At 49.7% G+C, this 22,896-nt stretch overlaps 1 protein-coding gene across 1 annotated transcript in view; it reads right to left on the bottom strand.

The window, feature by feature from the left end:
- KDM3B (lysine demethylase 3B) overlaps positions 1 to 22,896 on the bottom strand; it is a 2,029,046-nt gene that overhangs the window by 1,018,764 nt on the left and 987,386 nt on the right. The gene's annotated exons all lie outside the window — the stretch shown is intronic.

The following is a 22,896-nucleotide window of genomic DNA, read 5'->3' as shown; positions in this document are numbered from 1 at the left end:
TTATGTTGGGCCCCCGTCGCCGGGGCGCCCTCAAAGGTCTTAGAAGACCGCTCAGATTTCTTCTTCTTCTCGCCAGACGGGCTCTTACCCTCCAGCCAGCTGGCGAGACGTTGATGGCGGTCCTTCATGGTCCGTTCCGACATGTTGCCGCAAAACGCACAGTCCTTCTCCACGTGCGTCTTGTCCCCATGAAGGCAGTAAAGGCAGAAAGAGTGTTCGTCCTCCTTGAAGACGTTCTGCAGCTGGCATCCAGGGCAGGCCCTGAACAGCTTTCCGGGCGTCGAGCTTCCCTTCTCCTGGGCCCTCTCCGAGACCGGGCCTGAGAAGCTTCTGGAGTCCTCCGAAGCGTAGCTCGACGAAATCTTCACCCTTGAGGGGCACAGATGAATCCGACACGGGTCCCCGTTGATCGGATGTAGGATCGGTGGAGCTTGAGGCTCTTTTGACCGAAAGAATCGAAGTTTTTGTGAAAAAGCGCGAAAAAATAGCACTAACGCTCGAGAGCAATAGCACGAGGATCCCAACACATGAACGTGCGGTAAAAATCTGAAGATGGCTGCCAGAGGCGGTGCTTAGGTAGAGGGCAGTCATTGGCTGTGGTCAGTATGACGCAGAGACCAGTGATTGGTTATTACTACGAAAGACAGATCAGAAACGAAACTGATACTGGTTTTTTCTTTACCGAGGATTCCCAGCCTGACGACGGGGAATATTCATGAGCATGTGAATCCATGCCAGACCCCATGCTGGAGAACTTCAAGTTTCATCTGGTTCAGAAAAATATTTTCGGCAGAGGGTACTGTGCGTTGATGCAGTCTATTCAATGTCTCTCGAGGGCTTTCATCCCGGAGTTGTCAGTACATACGGCATGTGCAGCGCCCCTTGGCTTCAGTTCTGTTTTTACACGTTCGTCTCACAGAAATACCCACGTCAGTGAGTCCCAGACAGTACCAGACTTTGAAAAAGCATAAAGTGTAATGACTGGAAATTCTACAGGAGGGTCGGTTGGAAGGGGCGATTAGGAATATGTGGGAGGAACATCCAGTCGAATGAAAGTTACAAACAGTAAGTAACTTGTTCTTCAAATAGATTGTGTCCATCCATGTATTACTCATCTTTTGATAGACTAACAAAGCAGTGCTAGGTCTTAGACAGGTTTCCCAAATCCTCCTTCCTGGCTAGAGAATGAATCCAGACAGTAATATTTAATAAATGTGAGAATGGTAGACCAAGTGGCTGCAGCACATACGTCTTTAATAACCACCTCTCTTTGCAGAGCAGAAGATGTTGCCATGCCCCTTGTGGAACAAGCTCTCAGGCTTTCAGGGGGAACGTGCCCAGCCTATCTGTAGCATTCTGTAAATGCGAGAATTATCCATCTGGAAACGTTTGTTTTCCAACTGAAGATCCAGTTTTTGTCTAGTGTACCCAATGAAAAGCTTGTCATGCGGACGTATTTTTGCCATTTGTAAAACATAAAAGCTTAGAGCCCTTATAGGGATCAAGTCTGTGTAGCCTTTCCTCCTCCTTCCCTTGAAGAGGGGATAGAATGCAGGTAGTGCACTTTTCTGGGATGCATACAAATCTGATACCATTTTTGGCAAAAAAGAAGGTTTAACCCCAAGGACAACCTTGTCCTTGTAAAAAAAAAATAGTAATTGGAGGCTTGCTCGATAAGGCCTGCAACTCAGCCACGCTACAGGCTGATTTTAACGCGACTAACAGAATGATTTTTAAAGTTAGTCTTGGTGAACATGAATAGAGTGCCTCAAAAGGAGCACACGTCAGAAATTTCAACACAAGATTAAGGTCCCAAATTGGTACTTGAAAAGGTGGAGGGACCACGTTTTAGAAATTGTTTGATTAATGGCATCATTAAGTAGGATACCTCTTCCGAGGTGCGCTTGAAGATTAAAAACATCACCAAATATCCTTTAATCCCTTAACTGCCATGGGTCCCTCCCACCCCCCTTTTCAGTAGGTCACCATTCAATCCCTTGTAACTTTGTTACATGAGATATCTCAGCCAAATGTGGCCATTTTTTTCCCCACATGTAGGCGGTCATGAGACACTAGCAATCTGCCCCCAGGGAGGGCTACATGAGATGCCCCACCCCATCCATTTTGCATGGGGTGGGGGGGGGGCCAACCCCCTTTCCACTAAAAACATCCAAGGTGGTTTAGTGGCCCCCACCCCACACCCACCCAAACAAGTTAAAATTTTTAGTTTTTGTTTCGCTCCATTCCTAGGGGGCAGATGGGCACATTAGTGTGCCCATCTGCCCCCAAGGGTGGGCAAAATGTACTGTCCCATGCATTGGGGGGCCATTCCAATGTTTTCTGGTGGCCCTCTCCCCCGACCACCTCAAATGGATGGGGGGCATCTCATGTACCCATTCTTAGGGGCAGAAATCTGCCCCCTGGGAGGGCTACATGAGGTGCCCACCCATGCACTTAAGGTAGGGAGAGGGCCACCACCCCTTTCAAGGCACGAAAATCCTGGTGATCCACTGAAAACTGACAGAATTCCGACCCCCGGGCCATGAGGAGGAAACTGCAGGGATCGCACAAAACAGAATGCCAAGAAGGACGAGATACCTCGTCCTTGGCATTGAAGAGGTTAATGGTCCCAATCTGGAGCCCCAGATTTGCCAAATGTAGTAAAAAGGACAGCAGCATAGATGTATAGCACTGAAAAGGGTTCACATCCTTTTCCCTGCACCAGCTGCAGAATTTGTTGCAAAGGCAGCGGTACAAGGATTTAGTCACTGGCCTTCTGGCTGAAAGCAAACTCTCGATTACGTCATCCGGGAGGTACCAAGTTTTATATCTCAAACGCTCAGAAACCATGCATTAAGGTTGAGCGTCTGGACCACTGGATGGAGAACCCGATCCTCCTCTCGCGAGAGAAGGTCCTCTCTTTGTGGCAGATGCATTGCAGGGCAGATGGACATGTCCAGGAGGTCTGGGTAGCACGTCATCCTGCCCTAATCCACGGCAATTAGGATAATTGATTTCCCAAACGTTCTCAACCTCCCAATGACATGGGGAATGACAGGGAAGGGTGGAAACGTATAAAGGAGTGGACACTCCCAGTCCACTACTAACGCGTCTCCTAGAGCTCCTCTTGGGGGAAATTCCCTGGAGCAGAACAGTTTGCACTTCCGGTTGACACTGGTCACAAACGTGATCCACTTCTGCGTTATCCTAAAGACAAAAATCTCTTGAAGGACTTCCTGAGCTAGTTCCCACCTGTGGGAGACGGCTCTGCCCGTTCAGAGCTTCCACCGCTGTGTTCTCCTCTCCAGCTAGGTGAGCTGCCGACAGATTCCTTCTTGAATTTCCCAGAACCAGTTCTGCATTGCTTCTCTGCACATTGGTAGTGACCCTACACCACCTCTCTTGTTGAGGTAGTACATGGCCACTGTGTTGGCTGTCACTATCAGAAGATTCTTTCCCTGTAAAGAGGGCAGAAAGTCCTTCAGCGCTGGTCTGATTGTCCTCAGCTCCAAAAGGTTGATGTGTAGTTTGGACTTCGATGGAGACCAACGACCGCTGTTTGTCAGATCGTTTGGGGGGGGGGGGGCGGGGAGTTCCCCAACCCGTGAGTGAGGCGTCCCTAACTACTGTTATCTCCGGCCATGGTTGCAAAAAAGGTTTCCCTTCAGAATGTTGTCCTCGCAAGTCCATTACAGGAGATCCTGTGTTGCTGTTTGGGACCTGAAGGAGTTCTGTCATCCGGCCAGAGAATTGGGACCACTGTGTCCTGAGGGCCCATTGGAGGGATCTCATTCTCAGGCGAGCCTCTGGCACCAGCATGCTGGATGCCATGAGGCCGAGCAATTTCAGAAAATCTAAGGCCGGAAGACACTGAGCACTCTGGAATTTGGTGACCGTCTGCAGAATGCGTTAAGCCGTCACCTCAGGTGGCAAGACTTTTCCCAAGGATGCATCCAAGACTGCTCCGATGAACTGCTTTGAGATGGTATCATGTTGGACTTCTGGTAATTGAGGGGAAGCCCAGTCTGTCAGGTCACCAGGTAACAGAAGGTTATAGCCTAGGTACTCTTTGGTGGCATTAGGTGGTTATAGTAGTTATATTTGCTAGTGGGGTTGGATTGGCTCTGAATGCATTTTCCCTTAATATCAGCCAGCTACTATTGTCCCAGTTCAAGATGGAGAGTTTCCTGCACAGCAGTGATTGGTTCAAAGACTATTGTGATGTAGGTTGGAACCTCTGGGTAGGTTCTAAACTGCCTTTCATTCAAGATTTGCTCAAGAGAAGTCACAGCTTTTATGAGTTCCAGTAGAAACATTGAGAAACCAGAGAAAATATCCATTTTGAAGACAAGAACCAGGAAGGGCCAGAGAAGAACAAGTTACTTTCTTACCTGGTAACGTTCTTTCGATGGGATGGTCCGACGACGTATTCCATATCTATGACATGTAATCACCACAGCTGTGCTGCTTCGGAAACTTTTTCGGCGTCTGCGTCCTGCGTCGATGACGTCGATGCGCCGTCGTCGAGGACCTCCTCCGACGTCCGACGTCATCCGATGTGATAAGTAGGACGCACGACGCCCATAGCCTCAGTTGTAGTTTTTTCCCCCAGAACGTGTGACATAAGTCAACTGCCAGTCAGACACAAAGCCTTGCGGAACGTAAGCTGCAATCGCAAAAGAAATTCTGCAGCGGGGAAGGCCGGGCGGGAGCGATATGGAATACGTCGTCGGACCATCCCATCGAAAGAACGTTACCAGGTAAGAAAGTAACTTGTTCTTCGAGGGGATTGGGTCCTCCGACGTATTCCATATCTATGACAGACTCCCAAAGCAGTACCAAAGCAAGGAGGAGGGAAAGAATTTAGAATCAAAATGTAGAATAGCCAATCAAATAGCAGAGCAAAGGACCGCCTTGCCAAAGGCCAGATCCTGTGCTCGGATGGAATCAAGGGAATAGTGACGTACAAATGTATGTACTGAAGCCCAGGTGGCTGCATCACAGATGTTGCGAATAGGAACACCCCTCTGCAGGGCAGTAGACGCAGCCATACCCCTGGTAGAATGGGCCCGCAAGCCAGCCGGTGGGTCCTTACCCGCCAAACGGTAGCACTCCGAGATGGCCAAAATAATCCAGCGAGACAAAGTCTGTTTCGTCACAGCTTGCCCCAAACGCTTACCAGCGTAACCAATAAAGAGTTGATCATCCACTCTGACCCGGGACATGCGTGAAACATAAAAGCTTAAAGCTCTCCTAGGATCAAGCCTATGGAGCCTCTCCTCTTCCTTACCAGGATGCGGAGGAGGATAGAATGCCGGAAGAACAACCTTCTGGGCCAAATGAAATTCCGTCACTACCTTCGGAAGAAAAGAAGGACGAACTCTAAGGACAACCCTGTCCTTGTGAAATACAGTGAAGGGAGGCTTAACTGAAAGTGCCTGTAACTCACTCACTCTGCGAGCGGAAGTAACCGCAACTAAAAACACAGTTTTCAGAGTCAACAGCCTCAAAGGGCAAGAATGTAAAGGCTCAAACGGAGCACCCATAAGAAACTTAAGAACCAGGTTTAAATCCCAACCGGGCACCAGGAAAGGTGACGGAGGGAACACATTAGTGAGCCCTTTCAGGAACTGTGAAATCAAAGGGATTTTAAAGTAAGAACACTCTTCAGACGAGCGCTTAAAGATGGACAGCGCCGCCAGGTAACCCTTAACGGTACCCACTTGCAAGCCCCTGTGGGCCAAAGAAAGTAAAAAGGACAGAACCATGGGGATGTCACATGCAAAAGGATCCACATTCTGAACACTGCACCAGTCGCAGAACTTATGCCAACGGCAACGGTACAGGGACTTTGTTGCCAGCCTTCGGGCCGAAAGCAACACCTCCATCACGTCCTCAGGGAGGTCCCAATCCTTATACCTCAACCTTTCAGAAACCAAGCGTGAAGGTTGAGGGATCTGACCTCTGGATGGAGAACCTGACCCCCCTCCCGTGAGAGCAGATCGTCTCGGTAGGGAAGACGACGTGGAGGGCAGATGGATAAGTCGAGAAGGTCCGGGTACCACGTCCTCCGAGCCCACGCCGGGGCAATGAGGATCATCCGGGAACCGAACTTCCGTAACCTCCGCAGCACTTGCGGGATGACGGGGACTGGAGGAAACGCGTACAGCAGCGGGAACGACCACTCCACCACGAACGCGTCTCCTAAGGCTCCTTCTGGAGGAAATTCCCGCGAGCAAAACCTTTCGCACTTCCGGTTGACACTGGAGGCGAAGAGATCCACTTGAGGGGTCCCCCAAAGGGCGAAGATCTCCAGGAGAATCTCCTGAGCCAACTCCCACTCGTGAGAGATCGCGCTCTGCCTGCTCAGAGCGTCCGCCGTCACGTTTTCGGCACCGGCCAGATGAACTGCCGAGATCGAAACTTCCTGCTGGATGGCCCAGAACTCGAGCTGCATCGCGCCTCTGCACAGAGGAAGTGACCCTGCCCCCCCCTTTTTGTTGAGGTAGTGCATGGCCACTGTGTTGTCCGTCAGGATCAGGACATTCTTCCCTCGCACAGACGGCAGAAAAGCCTTCAGGGCTAGCCTGACGGCCCTCAGCTCCAGCAGATTGATATGGAGTCTGGACTCCGACGGAGACCAACGACCGCTGACTGTCAGCCCGTTGGCATGAGCTCCCCATCCCGTGAGGGATGCATCCGTCACGATCGTCACCTCCGGCCAGGGAAGCCAAAATGGAGCCCCCTTCATCAAGTTGCCTTCGACGGCCCACCACAGAAGGTCCCGGGCGACCGAGGACGGCACCTGAATCGAGTCCGACATCCTGCCGGAGGACTGCGACCATTGCGTCTTGAGTGCCCACTGCAAAGATCTCATCCGCAGGCGAGCCTCTGGCACCAGAAGAATGCAGGATGCCATGAGGCCGAGCAACCTCAAGAACTCGAACGCTGGGAGCGTCTGGGCATGCTGAAACTTGTGCACCATCTGCTGAATGTGAAGAGCCCTCACCTGGGGAGGAAAACACTGCCCCAGGGAAGTGTCGAGCACTGCTCCGATGTACTGGAGCCGCTGCGTTGGCGTCAAATGGGACTTCTTTAAATTGAGGGAGAAGCCCAGCCTGTGAAGGGAGCGACAGGTGACCGATAGATGATCCAGGACTTGCTCGGGAGAGCTCCCCCTGATCAACCAATCGTCCAGGTAGGGGTAGACGTGAATCCCCCCTTGCCTGAGATGCGCTGCCACCACCACCATGAGCTTGGTGAAAACCCTCGGGGCGGAGGTCAATCCGAACGGCAGGACCTGAAACTGAAAGTGCGAGTCGCCAACCGCGAACCTCAGGTACTTCTTGTGCTTGGGATGGATCGGCACATGGAAGTAAGCATCCTTGAGGTCGAGTGACACCAACCAGTCCTGAAGCTGAAGGGTCTGGAGGACTTGAGAGAGAGTAACCATCTTGAACTTGTCCTTCCTGAGGAGTTTGTTCAAATCGCGCAAGTCCATGATGGGTCTCAATCCCCAGTCTTTCTTCGAAACCAAAAAATAAGGGGAATACCATCCCTTGTTCCTCTCCGCTACAGGCACCAGTTCTATGGCGCCTTTCTCCAGCAGGGCTTGAATTTCCTGCGCAAGGAGCGGATCCGGACACTGCAAAGAGGTTCCCCGGTGGATTGTCGCGAGGCCTGTGCCGAAAAGGAAGACAGTAGCCGTGGGTTATGATCTCCAGAACCCACCCATCTGAAGTAATGGCTTGCCACTCTACAAGATGCTGCGCCAGCCTTCCCCCAACCGGCGAACCATGGGACATGGCCTCATGACTGAATGGGAGCGGCTGCGGCGTTACCTGAGGGCAAAGAGGCAACTGCCCGAGCGGCCTTGGCACCACGGGTACCCTGTCGTCCACCTCTGGTACCCCTGCGTTGGCCTCTGACTGCCAGCTCCTCTCGCTTTACTGAAGGATGAGTAATAGCGAAAGGAACCACCCCTCCACTGCTGTCCCCTAGGACGAAAAGGCGGAGGTTGGCGAACTGCAGCGCCCAACGACTTCGCTGCAGCTTTTGAGGTCTGCAACCTCTCAAGGCTCTCGTCAGCCTTGCTGCCAAAAAGGTGTTCACCATCAAAGGGCATGTTGAGGAGCCGGGACTGCACATCAGGAGCAAACCCCGACTTCCGCAACCACGCAAACCTGCGTATCACGGTGCTCGCCGCCATGGACCTACTGACGCATTCAGCCAAGTCCAGACCCGACTGAACGGACTCACACATGGCATCCTTACCATCCTGGACCATAGCAAGGAAACCATCCCGTTCAACCTGTTAGGGAGAATTCGCTGTTTAGGCTGAATTTCCCTACCTAGTGAGTCCCCCAGCAGCTTTGCTGGATTTCTGGGGTTTAATTTTTTTCTCCTGCCAAGAGTGAGACTCTTTTACCCTCACTCTTGGACATGTTGAAGTGTGTTATCTTGGACAAACCTTGTGTTGAATGGGCTATGGGGTCTTTTACTCCATAGGGCCTCATGTATTTTTGTGATGTGGGTCACACAGCACCCTCTGTGCCGTGACCCAGGGGTGTCCTAGGGACTCCCCAACATAGACTCCATACCCTGGGACTGACTACTGTCTCCCAGGGCATGTAAAGTCACCAAAGACTTTGCTAGTCTTGAATCCTGAACAGAACCAGTACAAACCATCATATTGTGGACGTACTGGCTGGGGCAATTCGATTGCCCCAGGGTCTGTTAGTCGAGGGGGCACGTCTCCGTCCCCCCTGATCGAGTTTTGGCTGGTGGCAGTGGAAACTACTTTTTATATTCGACCGCGAATATTTCCCTATGGGATTTCCCATTGTTTTAGGCTAACACATTTAATTATTTATTTACGGTAGCCTTAAACATACCGCCGGCTTATATATTTATTTTTATAACTCCGGTTGGGACTTTTTGCCAAAACTTGATTCTAAAATGGCGTTGGTGTTCGCCTCTGTAACTCTGACCCAAAGTGGAGCCCTTTGTTCCACTTTTGGCGGGCTTCTCCACAGAAGCCCTCCAAAGTGGTGCCACTCTGTCTGGGGTACTTAGGAGGGGTGGAGAGGGATTTAGGCACCCTGGACTGAGTTACCTTGGTAACTCAAGTCGCACTCCGTCCTGATTGGCCCAAGTGGTGAGCCGCCCGGCTCACCACTTAGCATGTTTGAGTGACAGCTAGGCTGGGTGAATGGGGGTTTGCTGCATAAAAGCAGGGCTTTGGGGACTGGGACTTCAGAAGTCGCCACAGGACCAAGAATCCGACGAGGGAAGAGCTGAGCCGACCTGCTTCGACGACACCACCCGGTGGAGTCCTGCTGAACCGTCTCACCACTTTTTCCCGACGACCGAGGAGAACTCTTAACGGAGTGGCTCCTTCCCTTGACTGGTGGGGACAACCAGTTTTCGCCTTCTTTCCGTTCTTTGAGGTATCTCGTGGCCGCCTTGCCTGTGCCAAGCACCCCGGCAACCGGAATACCACACTTTACCCCCATACCGCGAAAGTCGGTACCAACCCTTTAACCGGAGGACTCCGCGGCTGGTTTCTTCCCGGGCAGTGCAACGACCCTCTTCTTCTGCGCTTCAGCGAGAACTTCTTCTCCCCTGACCGACGTCGAGCCCTGCTGCCACTGCCTGGAACAACTGCCCCCGCTGGAGGATCCTTTCCGCTTAAGGTACTGTGTTCCGCCTGGCTTCCCTTGCTACCGACTGTACGGGGTAGATTTAGTCCCCGGCTTTCGAACCTGGGAGTGCCTGGGACACTTTTGCTAAACTTTCTGAGCCACTCTAAACTCTTTTTGACTCTTTGCAAGACTTTGAATCTCTAACTAACAGTGTGATCTTGAGCACATTTTCGCTCCGGCTACTCTAAGAGTGGGCCCTGCCTAGTGACTTTTGCTCACCTGTGACTTTGTGCTTCTTTAAGCCTATTGCAAGTGTTCTGGACCTGAGAGTGGTGTGTTTAACCCATTTCTGCTTTTTCTCTCCCTTTCTTGGAAACTACTAGAGTGTCATCTAACGTTAAGCACTCACCTCTGTTTTAATTAAGTGGTGTTAACCTAGAGTTGTCTAGATAGGAGAAAGGATTGAATCTACTTTCATTATAACTGTGTTTGAAGTTTTTACTATATTTTTGCTAGAGTGTTTTTAACTTATGTGTATTTTAAATAAATAACTATATACTTTTGAAACCAAGCTCTGGTCAGTGTTTGCTTGTGCTATTGTATTTTAGTACATATTGTGTATACTTTACATACTGCCTAACTCTTCTTGAGAGAAGTCTGACTGCTCAGCCACAGCTACCAGGTAAATCTGGGTGGTACAGACTGCTACCAAAGGGGTTTACTGCTCTACCTGTAGTCTTAAATCTTTTGCAGTGTTCCCCAAGGGAACTGCACAGGTTTCTGCCTAACACTGGTGTACAGCGGTGGGATTTGTATTGAGTATACATTTTATTGTGCTTTAGATACCTTAGTGCAACTAACCACAAAGCTTAGCACTGAAAAAGTAAAACCTCTAACATGTCAGTTATAGAAAGCTATAGTCAAGAGTCCCTTGCAGCCAAAACTGCTGATTGTTTAAGAGTGCTCTGTAAACATAAGGATCTCCTGACTAAGGGCAAGAAAATGGAGCTGATTGAAAGATTGTTAGCTAACCAAAGTCTGGGTGCTGGTTCAGAGGAACCTACCACTCCAGCAACTGTAGATGACAGTATTGAAGTTAACATGGAGCAAAATGTTGATGATTCTGAGGAAGAGTCAGAAGAGGAGGGTGAGGCTGTTGTAACTGTCCCCCCTGGACCTCTGCCTGCTCTGCCTGCTGTGCCTACTGGACCTTTACCAGGTCCCACATTTAGTCCTCAGTACTTTGAACTGGAGAAAATGAAGCTAGAATTGGAGTATAAGAAACTTAATGCTCAAACTGACAAAGAACTAAGGCTAAGGGAAATGGAGCTCAAGTATGACTTAGAAATGAAGAAATTATCTGTTGAGAATGTTTCTCTCTCTGGCTCCTCTAGAAGTTCCAGTCCTAAAAGACCCCGGATGCCTAAAGAATTGGTTGGTATGTATGAGCCTAAGTTGGATGTGTTGGATTGGTTGTCTCTGTTTGAATATAATCATGGGCTCCAGAACATCACAGGAAATGACTTACTCACCTGGTTGTTCTCTAGGCTTCCCCCTGTTGCAACTGATGTGGTAATGGAGATGGGGGAGGAGGATAGGAAGGACTATGAATGTGTGAAACTAGCTTTGATAGCTAGGTTTGGGAAGACCCCTTCCCAGTATCTTAAGAGGTTTAGGAGCCTCAAAAAGCATGATGGTACCCCTTGGGCTACCTGGGTGAATGAATGTTTGAAAAACTTAGAGGGATGGATTAAGGGTTACAAGGTGAACACTTATGAAGGTATGAAGAATTTGTTTATGTTGGAGACTATTTATGATGCCTGCTCTCCTGAGCTCAGACAACACTTGGCTGATTCCAGGGAATTGGATTCCCGGAAACTAGCTAAGGCTGCTGACTTGTGGGTTGCCAACAGGGCCACTCACAAGGATTCTGGGGTAACTCAGAAGAAGGATGGGGAAAAACAGTCTAAAAAGGACTCCAAAGAGAATTCTAATACTACAAATTCCAAAGAGGGCCCCAAACCAAACTATAAGGGTAAGCCACAAGGGAAACCAAATCAGGCTAGTGTACCTTCTGGTCCCAGACCAGAAGGAGGTCAGAACAAGCCTCCATTCCAGCGAGCCTTTGGCTCATGCTTTGTTTGTAAGGCTACTGACCATGTGAAAGGAGACCCCAGATGTAAGGGTAAACCTTCAGGGGTCCAGCTTGCCTCCTTAGCCTTCGCTCCAGAAGAGGAAGTACATATGGCAAGTGGAAACTTTCTATTACTAGCTGATGAACCCACTGGAGTCTCAGCTAGTGTTTCTTTAGTCTCTCTGGGGTTGTGGGAACAACAGAATTTAGATGTCTATAACTCTATCCCAGATAATACTAAAGAGTATTATAAGGACAGTGTCCAGGTGAATGGTCAGGAGACTCCTGCCATTAGGGACACTGGGGCCAGCATAACTGTGGTGGATGAATCATTTTTCAAGGCAGAGGATGTTGCTAAGGCACCCAAATGCCTCACCAAGTTAGCTGGTGGGCCTGTGCAGATGTGTCCCCAGTTACCAGTTCTCATCCAATGTAATGATATGGCTGTAAAAATACCTGTCAGTGTACAATGTGAAGTGCCAGGTAGGGTTCTGTTGGGTAATGACCTCAAAGCTCTTGGAGTTGTATCTCATACCCCCAGACCTCCTAGCAAAAGGTTTCAGGAACTCACAAAACCTGCAAGGGAGAAAACCCTGAGAGGGTTATCTCAGGAGATGATGACAGAAATCACTCCTCTACCACTGGAGCAACTTACTGCAGTAACTACCAGATCAGGAGCAAAGGGGCAACCCAAGACTCCTAGGAAAAAGCCAGCAGCAAGCACTCCAGTGCTTCCAACAAGGACTTCCCCTAGGTTGTCCAAAGTTACACCTGTAACTCCACCTCCAGCCGAGGCTGAGAGGGAGGTACAACCCTGTGTGGTTGAGCTAGACTCTGAGGAAGAGCTAGAAGGAGGCCCCAACCTTATTGGAGATTTGGACCCTGAGGACCATCCTGAGCTGCAGTCTTTACTGGCAGAAGGTGGGCCTAGCAGGGCAGCTTTTCGTAAGGGGCAAAGAGAATGTCCAACTCTGGAAGGTCTCCGCCACCAGGCAGCTTCTCAAGCTGATGGGCAAGAGCCTGGGAAGTATAGGTTGCACTGGGAAGATGGCCTCTTCTACAGTGAACCCACTGAGTCTGAACCTGGAGACTACAAACGCCTTGTAGTCCCACAAGAGAACAGACAACAGTTCTTACAACTAGCCCATGAGATACCTTTGGCTGGTCACTTGAGTTTCAAGAAGACCAAGGAAAGGCTCTCACTCTACTTTTATTGGCCAAAGATGGGGGCTGAAGTAGATAGATATTGTAAGAGCTGCCATACCTGCCAGACTTCTGGTAAGGTTGGTTCCAAGAATGTGGCACCTTTAGTGCCTCTCCCAGTTGTGGGAGTCCCATTTGAGAGGGTAGGGATTGACATTGTTGGTCCCCTTGATCCCCCAACCTCCTCAGGCAACAGGTTTATCCTTGTTGTAGTAGACCATGCTACTAGGTACCCTGAGGCAATTCCTATGAGGACTGTTACAGCTCCGGCTGTGGCTAAGGCCCTCCTTGGTATTTTTACCAGGGTTGGGTTTCCTAAGGAGGTAATCTCTGACAGGGGGTCAAACTTTATGTCCCACTACATGAAGGCCATGTGGAAAACCTGTGGAGTTACCTACAAGTTCTCAACCGCCTACCACCCTCAGACAAACGGGTTGGTTGAAAGGTTTAACAGAACCATGAAGAGCATGATAGGTGCTTTGGAAGAACCCCTTAAGAAAAAGTGGGACCTTCTACTGCCATGCCTTCTCTTTGCTTATAGAGAAGTCCCTCAGGAGGGAGTAGGTTATTCTCCCTTTGAGCTTCTCTATGGCCATCCAGTCAGAGGTCCATTGGCCCTGATTAAGGAGGGGTTGGAAGGTGCTCCTCCCCTCAAGCCAGTCAGAGTGACTGACTATGTGATAGGTCTCCGGAGGAGAATGTCACACATGATGGCAGAAGCAAGTGACAACTTGAAAGCTGGTCAAGCCCTGGTCAAACATTGGCACGACCAGAAGGCTAACATGGTTGAGTTTACTCAAGACCAGCTAGTTCTAGTTATGCTCCCAACAAGGCAGAGGGCCTTGCAAGACAAATGGATGGGACCCTTCAAGGTTGTGGGAAAACTTGGAGAGGTCAACTATCTGGTAGATCTGGGCAGACCCAGGGAAGCTCCTAGAGTCTTCCACACCAACCGACTAAAAGCATACATCTCCAGACCTGATGTAGGAGCCTTGCTTCTAGCTTCAGCTGCAGAGGAGGAAGAGAGTGAATCTCTCCCTGATCTCCTCAGAGGTGTGCCTTTAGATGAAAAAGTTGAAGGAGTCAATCTCTCTTCAAACCTGACACCTGAGCAACAAGAGGAGTGCAAATCTATGTTAAATCAGTTTGCCTCCCTGTTCTCACTGTCACCAGGCTTGACCCCTTGGGGCCAGCATGAGATACTCACTGGTGACTGTCTGCCAGTCAAAAGCAGAGGATACAGAATGTCAGAACATATCAGAGCCCACATCAAAGGAGAGGTCAAGAAGATGCTTGATCTCGGGGTAATAGAGCCCTCTACTAGTCCATGGTCTAGCCCAGTTGTGTTAGTACCAAAGGCAGGATCCAAAGACTTGAGATTCTGTGTGGACTATAGAGCTCTAAATGCAGTCACCAAGACTGATGCCCATCCTTTGCCCAGGACAGATGAGTTGGTGGATAAACTTGGTGCAGCCAAGTACCTCAGCACATTTGACCTGACGTCAGGCTATTGGCAAATAGCCCTGACAGACCATGCCAAGGAGAAAACTGCATTTTCAACCCCGGTTGGCTTGTACCAGTTTAAGGTCATGCCTTTTGGACTAAAAAATGCTCCTGCCACATTCCAAAGGATGGTGAACCAAGTTCTGGCTGGGATGGAAGATTTCTGCATGGCATACTTGGATGACATTGCAGTCTTCAGCCACTCCTGGGAAGAACATGTGAACCACCTAGGACAGGTGTTGCAGGCTCTGAAACAGGCCCATTTGACAATCAAAGCCAGTAAGTGCCAGATTGGTCAAAGTAAAGTGGTCTACCTTGGACATGAGGTAGGAGGTGGAGAAATAAGGCCTTTGCCCAGCAAGATTGAAGCTGTGCAAAATTGGACAACACCAACTACTCAAACCCAAGTGAGAGCTTTTCTAGGCCTCACTGGGTATTACAGGAATTTCATTGAGAACTATGGGACCATAGCTTCTCCCCTGAATGTAATCTCCTCTCCCAAATTCCCTAAAAAGGTAAAATGGAATGAGGAGTGCAATCAGGCCTTTGAAAAACTGAAGAGAGCTCTTTGCCAGGCTCCAGTATTGAGAGCTCCTGACTACCACCAACCTTTCATTGTACAAACTGATGCTTCCAATGTAGGTATAGGTGCAGTTCTAAGCCAACTGGATGAGAAGGGTAGGGAGCACCCCATTTGCTTCATCAGTAGGAAACTGAAGGATCCTGAGACAAGGTGGGCAACTATCGAAAGAGAATGCTTTGCTATTGTGTGGGCACTGAAGAAGTTTAGGCCATACTTGTATGGTTCTACTTTTGTTATTCAGACTGACCACCAACCCTTGAGATGGTTAATGCAAATGAAAGGGGAAAATCCAAAACTATTGAGATGGTCAATCTGCCTGCAAGGGTTTGATTTCACCATTGAGCACAGGTCAGGGTGTCACCATCAAAATGCTGATGGACTCTCTAGGATGTATATCATCGACTAGAGGTATGAGGTTCATCCGGGAGTGGATTAAATCCTCCTGTCCCTTAGTCTGGGGGGGGCGAGTGTTAGGGAGAATTCTCTGTTTAGGCTGAATTTCCCTACCTAGTGAGTCCCCCAGCAGCTTTGCTGGATTTCTGGGGTTTAATTTTTTTCTCCTGCCAAGAGTGAGACTCTTTTACCCTCACTCTTGGACATGTTGAAGTGTGTTATCTTGGACAAACCTTGTGTTGAATGGGCTATGGGGTCTTTTACTCCATAGGGCCTCATGTATTTTTGTGATGTGGGTCACACAGCACCCTCTGTGCCGTGACCCAGGGGTGTCCTAGGGACTCCCCAACATAGACTCCATACCCTGGGACTGACTACTGTCTCCCAGGGCATGTAAAGTCACCAAAGACTTTGCTAGTCTTGAATCCTGAACAGAACCAGTACAAACCATCATATTGTGGACGTACTGGCTGGGGCAATTCGATTGCCCCAGGGTCTGTTAGTCGAGGGGGCACGTCTCCGTCCCCCCTGATCGAGTTTTGGCTGGTGGCAGTGGAAACTACTTTTTATATTCGACCGCGAATATTTCCCTATGGGATTTCCCATTGTTTTAGGCTAACACATTTAATTATTTATTTACGGTAGCCTTAAACATACCGCCGGCTTATATATTTATTTTTATAACTCCGGTTGGGACTTTTTGCCAAAACTTGATTCTAAAATGGCGTTGGTGTTCGCCTCTGTAACTCTGACCCAAAGTGGAGCCCTTTGTTCCACTTTTGGCGGGCTTCTCCACAGAAGCCCTCCAAAGTGGTGCCACTCTGTCTGGGGTACTTAGGAGGGGTGGAGAGGGATTTAGGCACCCTGGACTGAGTTACCTTGGTAACTCAAGTCGCACTCCGTCCTGATTGGCCCAAGTGGTGAGCCGCCCGGCTCACCACTTAGCATGTTTGAGTGACAGCTAGGCTGGGTGAATGGGGGTTTGCTGCATAAAAGCAGGGCTTTGGGGACTGGGACTTCAGAAGTCGCCACAGGACCAAGAATCCGACGAGGGAAGAGCTGAGCCGACCTGCTTCGACGACACCACCCGGTGGAGTCCTGCTGAACCGTCTCACCACTTTTTCCCGACGACCGAGGAGAACTCTTAACGGAGTGGCTCCTTCCCTTGACTGGTGGGGACAACCAGTTTTCGCCTTCTTTCCGTTCTTTGAGGTATCTCGTGGCCGCCTTGCCTGTGCCAAGCACCCCGGCAACCGGAATACCACACTTTACCCCCATACCGCGAAAGTCGGTACCAACCCTTTAACCGGAGGACTCCGCGGCTGGTTTCTTCCCGGGCAGTGCAACGACCCTCTTCTTCTGCGCTTCAGCGAGAACTTCTTCTCCCCTGACCGACGTCGAGCCCTGCTGCCACTGCCTGGAACAACTGCCCCCGCTGGAGGATCCTTTCCGCTTAAGGTACTGTGTTCCGCCTGGCTTCCCTTGCTACCGACTGTACGGGGTAGATTTAGTCCCCGGCTTTCGAACCTGGGAGTGCCTGGGACACTTTTGCTAAACTTTCTGAGCCACTCTAAACTCTTTTTGACTCTTTGCAAGACTTTGAATCTCTAACTAACAGTGTGATCTTGAGCACATTTTCGCTCCGGCTACTCTAAGAGTGGGCCCTGCCTAGTGACTTTTGCTCACCTGTGACTTTGTGCTTCTTTAAGCCTATTGCAAGTGTTCTGGACCTGAGAGTGGTGTGTTTAACCCATTTCTGCTTTTTCTCTCCCTTTCTTGGAAACTACTAGAGTGTCATCTAACGTTAAGCACTCACCTCTGTTTTAATTAAGTGGTGTTAACCTAGAGTTGTCTAGATAGGAGAAAGGATTGAATCTACTTTCATTATAACTGTGTTTGAAGTTTTTACTATATTTTTGCTAGAGTGTTTTTAACTTATGTGTATTTTAAATAAATAACTATATACTTTTGAAACCAAGCTCTGGTCAGTGTTTGCTTGTGCTATTGTATTTTAGTACATATTGTGTATACTTTACATACTGCCTAACTCTTCTTGAGAGAAGTCTGACTGCTCAGCCACAGCTACCAGGTAAATCTGGGTGGTACAGACTGCTACCAAAGGGGTTTACTGCTCTACCTGTAGTCTTAAATCTTTTGCAGTGTTCCCCAAGGGAACTGCACAGGTTTCTGCCTAACACAACCCCTTCGGGAATATGTTCAGCCGCTAACGCAACACAGTTCCACAGAGTGTGCGTGAAACGTGACAAGGCACAAATGGAGTTGGCCGCCTGAAGCGCCATACCACCAGAAGAAAACACTTTCTTCGCCCAGCCATCAAAACGTTTGTCGTCCCTATCAGGAGGGATGGTAGGGTACGACGCCTGTTTTGCCGGGGCCGTGGCCGCCTGCACCACCAAACTTTCCGGAGTGGGGTGCCTGGTCAAGTAGCAGGGGTCGCTACTGGCTGGACGGTATTTACGCGACAAGGATCTGCCCACCGCCGGGAGACTCTCCGGAGCAGTCCAAGCCGCCACCACCCTTCTCTGTAAAGCCATATGGAACGGCAGTACCGGGTCAGTTGGGGGACCAACATCAAGGATGTCCGTCAGATCATCCTGCACAAACTCCCCTGGGGGAGCAGACCATCCCAGATACTCAGACACCCTAGCCATAAGGCGCCGGTACGAGGAATCGGCATGGGAGCCAGGCTCAGGCCTACAAAATTCCACCTCCGGAGAGGTGTCCAGTCCACTGGCATCATGCAGTGACTGCCTCAAATCGTCAAACTGACTATGGCCCGAGACAATTTCATCTGGCACCCGACTAGGAACCAGGCCATCAGAATCCTCATCCGCCTCCGAAATATATTCCAGGTGGCGAAAAGGCACCCGAGAGTGCTTGCTCTTAACCAGAGCCTTCCTAGGGGGTACACCCGTGACACGGGGCACCTCCGACACGAAAGGCGTCGATGGCGTCGAGCGAATCGGCGCCGACGCCGAGAAAACCGGCAACGGCGCCGAGAGGATCGGCGTCGAGGAAATCGGCGTCGACGTCAGATGCAGCGCCTCCAGTATCGGCGGCGTCGACACAGCCCTCGAAGCCGGAGCCCCGAGCGTGTCCCTCGACGACCTGATCGTCGACGGCTTCGACAAGGCCCTCGAAGCCGGAGCCTCGAGAAAGCCTGTCGACGCCCTCGACGCCTCAGACGTCGATGTCTTCCTCGAAGACTTCACAGGAGCACACGGTCTCGAACGCGTCGAGGACCGGGACCTGGAAGGGGTACGGCGAGAACGAGCCTCCTTGTCCGAACGGGACCGCTCCCGTGACTCGTGCCGACCACTCTTGCGAGCGGCGTCTCTCGACCTCACACGGCCGACCCCACTCGGGGGCGCGGACGGCTGAGTACCCTGCGACTCAAGAATCGCCAACATTTTCTTCCCCAAGGAAGCCCATTCTTCCGGCGTCGCACGGCTGGTGGGGTAACCGACGTGCCGTGCAGAATCCTCGGAAGAGGACCTGGAAGGCGACCGGTGACGGCGCTTCTGAGAATGCCTCGAAGAGGCCGAGGAGTGGCGAGACCCACTCCCAGAAGAAGACCGACGAGACTTCCGACGATGACGCGGAGAGTCACCCCTCGAATCATCCGTCGAAAGCCCCGCCGACTTCGACTTCCGGGGCTTGGACACCCGACCTACCGACAACTTCTTCTTACGTTCGCGTAAGGCTTTGGACGTGAGCGACTGGCAGTCGACACAGTCATCCGTGTCGTGGGCCTCCCCGAGGCACCAGAGGCAGGCGTCGTGCGAGTCAGTCACTGACATCTTGGACCCACACTCCCCGCACTTCTTAAAGCCCGGACGCGGGGTTGAAGACGAAGTGGAAGACATCGCCGAAGGAAATTCACAAACGAACAGGTTCGAAGAACCAGAAAGAACAGAACTCCAAAGAGTCGAGGCTTAGAACCGAGAAACACGAAGCAACACGTTCGCGGAAAAAACGGAACTGAGGCTATGGGCGTCGTGCGTCCTACTTATCACATCGGATGACGTCGGAGGAGGTCCTCGACGACGGCGCATCGACGTCATCGACGCAGGACGCAGACGCCGAAAAAGTTTCCGAAGCAGCACAGCTGTGGTGATTACATGTCATAGATATGGAATACGTCGGAGGACCCAATCCCCTCGAATCTAAATTCAGATAAGCGACTGAAGCTTAAAAATAAGTTATGTTCTAAGGAAATGTCCTTTAAAGCAATAAAAATTGGAAGTTGCATTTACAGTATTTAAAGCGTTTTAATTTATGAAGAAACTGAAAAACATTTAACCGCACTTGTGAAAAGTAATTTGTCAAATTGTAAGTTATTTAAACAGTGAATATCTCCAGGTAATTTGTATAGAATGAGCCAGCGCGAGCACCGGCATCAGCAGTGAATGCACACGCTTGAATAAGGTCTAGCGCAAGTCGGTGATTGAACATTTCCACTGCTTTCGTTGCGAGCTCATCGGGCATCGATTCTAGTTGCGTTAAAGCAAAGGACCTTGCGTGATCCGGTATGAAGGAGAGAGGGTGAAGGGAAGCTGCATTGCACGTTCCTTTCGGTTGCCGAGTTGCCTAGGAAGAAAAGAAACCGTGCCGGCCAGCTGTAAACGTGGTTGCTGTTTACAGAGAACAGCAAAGTCAACGTTATCCAGGCGCAGTGAATGTACTGTAGTTTCCCAGCGCAAATTTACTGAATTCAGTGTAAATGAAGCGCTGCAGTGCAGCACAGCGAAATTTACGACAGGCTTTTGAAATTCAGGTTTCAGTCAGAGGAAACTTGGAATACACACAAGAGATAAGCTCGGGTACATGGATTAGAGCACTGTGGGCAAGTAGAAAAACTTAGGGAGGAACTCTTCACTAAGTGAACAGACATTCAAATTAAAATAGATAATATTTACCACAAGCAAAAGCAAATGTTATGAAGTTAACTGCAGAGAGGCAGCAGAGATTGTATAGATTTGCATATATTTACCAGTAAGGAACCAAAGCAAGCGTTCACAAGTAACAGTAGTGAGTCAGCAGAGAGTTGAAGCAGCAGTTTATGAGCTTATAAAGTGACGAAAGCCTGCAGGCATCGGGCACATAAACATGAACACGAAGTTACAACATAAAAAGGTACGGGACAAAAAGACCTGTCCTGACTAACCTTCCTGAATGGGTAGGCCATCCCTTAATTAAAAAGATACGCTTTTAGGCTCTTCCTGAAGGCCCTATTTCTGGGTTCAAGTCTTATGGCTAGCAGAAGGCTATTCAATTTTTTTTCCGCCAGCACGGGAAAAGCCCTTCCCAGACTGGTTGCTCGTTTGTGGGCAGGTACTGTAATCATGCCTAGTGGCTACAATCTCAGGGCATGGTTTTTCTCCTTAAGTTACTCTGGAGCATTACCATGAAAACACCTGTGAACCAATGTTAGGGATTTGAAATGGATCCTGGCCAACTTTCAACCAATGGAGTGCTCTCCTATCTGTGGTAATCTTTTCACTTTTCCTCCTTTATTATTCTAACTGCAGTGTTTTCCATAACCTGGCATTTAGCTACGCAACTCTTGCTAGCACCAAGCATTAGCACGTTTCCATAATCTAAGCGAGACAGGAATCGTGGCCCTTGCGATCGTGGCATAGTTCTCTTCGTTCAGAAAGGGTTGTGTAGCTCCGAGTAGGCGTAGATGGTATAAATATAAATTGCTCTTGTGAAGGTGTAGAACCTGAGACTCTGCTCCCATTCAGGCTTCCAGAACAAGCCCAAGAGTTTTCACCTTTCCAGACACCTGTATGCAAGTGTCGGATATAAAAGGCCTCGTATTCTGGCCCCAGTTTGGACTGAGCCAGGTGGGTACCAAATACCATTGTCTCCGTTTTACTGCCGTTGCAGCACATCCAATTGAGAGCAGAGTTGCACTCATACAAGAACACCCTTCATTTCCATAGAGTTGCCTTCAGGCTTAGGGCGGAGTCAGTCAGGTAATCAGTGGGCTGAGGGAGAATGTATTTAAGTGTTAAGGTATCTTTAAATGGATGTTTAACCAGCGATGTATTTACTGCAAGTTTTCCTGAATTCGGAGGCATCATGAAGTTTTTAGGGTATCGGACGAGGAATCCTGACCATTTGATATTTTATTCACTTCCCCTTTCCCCTGGTTTCCTCAGTATTTGTTGTGAATTGACTGCTGGGAGAACTGGTTTGGGGGTCTGGAGGACTATTTGTTATGCTGAGATGTTGCAGGGCCTGTTCAGAAGAACAGGCCCTTCAGAAGAAGAACAGGCCCTTAATCAGCCAATCGTCCATGAAGGGGTACACTTGAATCCCCCCTTTGCTAAGATTTGCTGCCACCACCGCCATCAGCTTGGTGAAAACCCTCAGGGAGGACAGCCTGAATAGCAGAACTGGAAACTGAGACCGAGAACCGCCAACGGCGAGCATTAGATACTTTCGTGCTTGTGATATTTAGGCACAGGAAAGTAAGCATTCTGATGGTTCAATGACACCATCCAATCCTTGAGCTGGAAGGCATGAAGGATCTGAGAAAGTGCGACTGCCATGAACTTGTCCTTACTGAGGAATTTGTTCAAGCATCTCAAGTCCAAGATGGGTCTCAATCCTCCGTCCTTCTTGGGGATCGGGAAATAGGGAGAGCGTCAATATATTTTCCTCTTTGTTACAGGTACTGGTTCTTTAAGGAGAATATTTCCTGCAGAAGGAAGGGATCCAGGACTTTGAATGAGTGGCTCCCCGGGGGATGGTCCTGAGGTCAATTTCCAATGCCCATGCCATCTTAAGTAATACTCCGCCATTCCTGCAGATGCTGCAAGAGTCTGCCTCTCACCAGGGTCTTGAGGGTTAAGGACTCATAGGTTTTGTGGTGGCTGAAGCAGCGGCTGAGGGTAAGGTAGCAGTTGCTTGGGCAAACTTTGTACCTCTCCCTCGTCCACCGCAAGGGAATCTTCTTTGGGCCCTTTGACTAGCCAGTCCTCTCGCTCTTCGAACTGAGTAGAAACGAAAAGACTTACCTCTCCAAGATGATCCACTGGGGTGAGATGGTTGTGGCTGTCTGATGGCAGCACCAAGGAATTCGGCAGCCGCCTTTGAGGTATGCAGCTTCTCTAGGCTTTTGTCAGTCTTGCTGCCCCACAGCTGTGTGCCATCAAAGGGCATGTTGAGCAGCGATCAGGCCAACTTTATGCATCTGACTACTTTCCATTTTTGTAAGGGTTTTGTGTGACCATATCTACCTGGCCTTTTTGATCTGCTTAGAGTGTAACCTAAAAGCCTAATAAATAATTTTATATTTATACTTGCATGTCTAACTGGAATTACTGATGTTGCTCTGTGTGGACTCTTTGTAATCCTAGACCACTCTTGCACCCTTCCCGAGACTAGGCCTTGCCACTCTGCTA

This window comes from Ambystoma mexicanum, chromosome 3p (genome assembly GCF_040938575.1).
Source record: "Ambystoma mexicanum isolate Mex_15411 chromosome 3p, UKY_AmexF1_1, whole genome shotgun sequence".
In the NCBI taxonomy this organism is placed as follows: Eukaryota; Metazoa; Chordata; class Amphibia; order Caudata; family Ambystomatidae; genus Ambystoma; species Ambystoma mexicanum.
The sequence above is the reverse complement of the archived record's forward strand: the minus strand, read 5'-3'. Positions and strand labels throughout refer to the sequence as shown.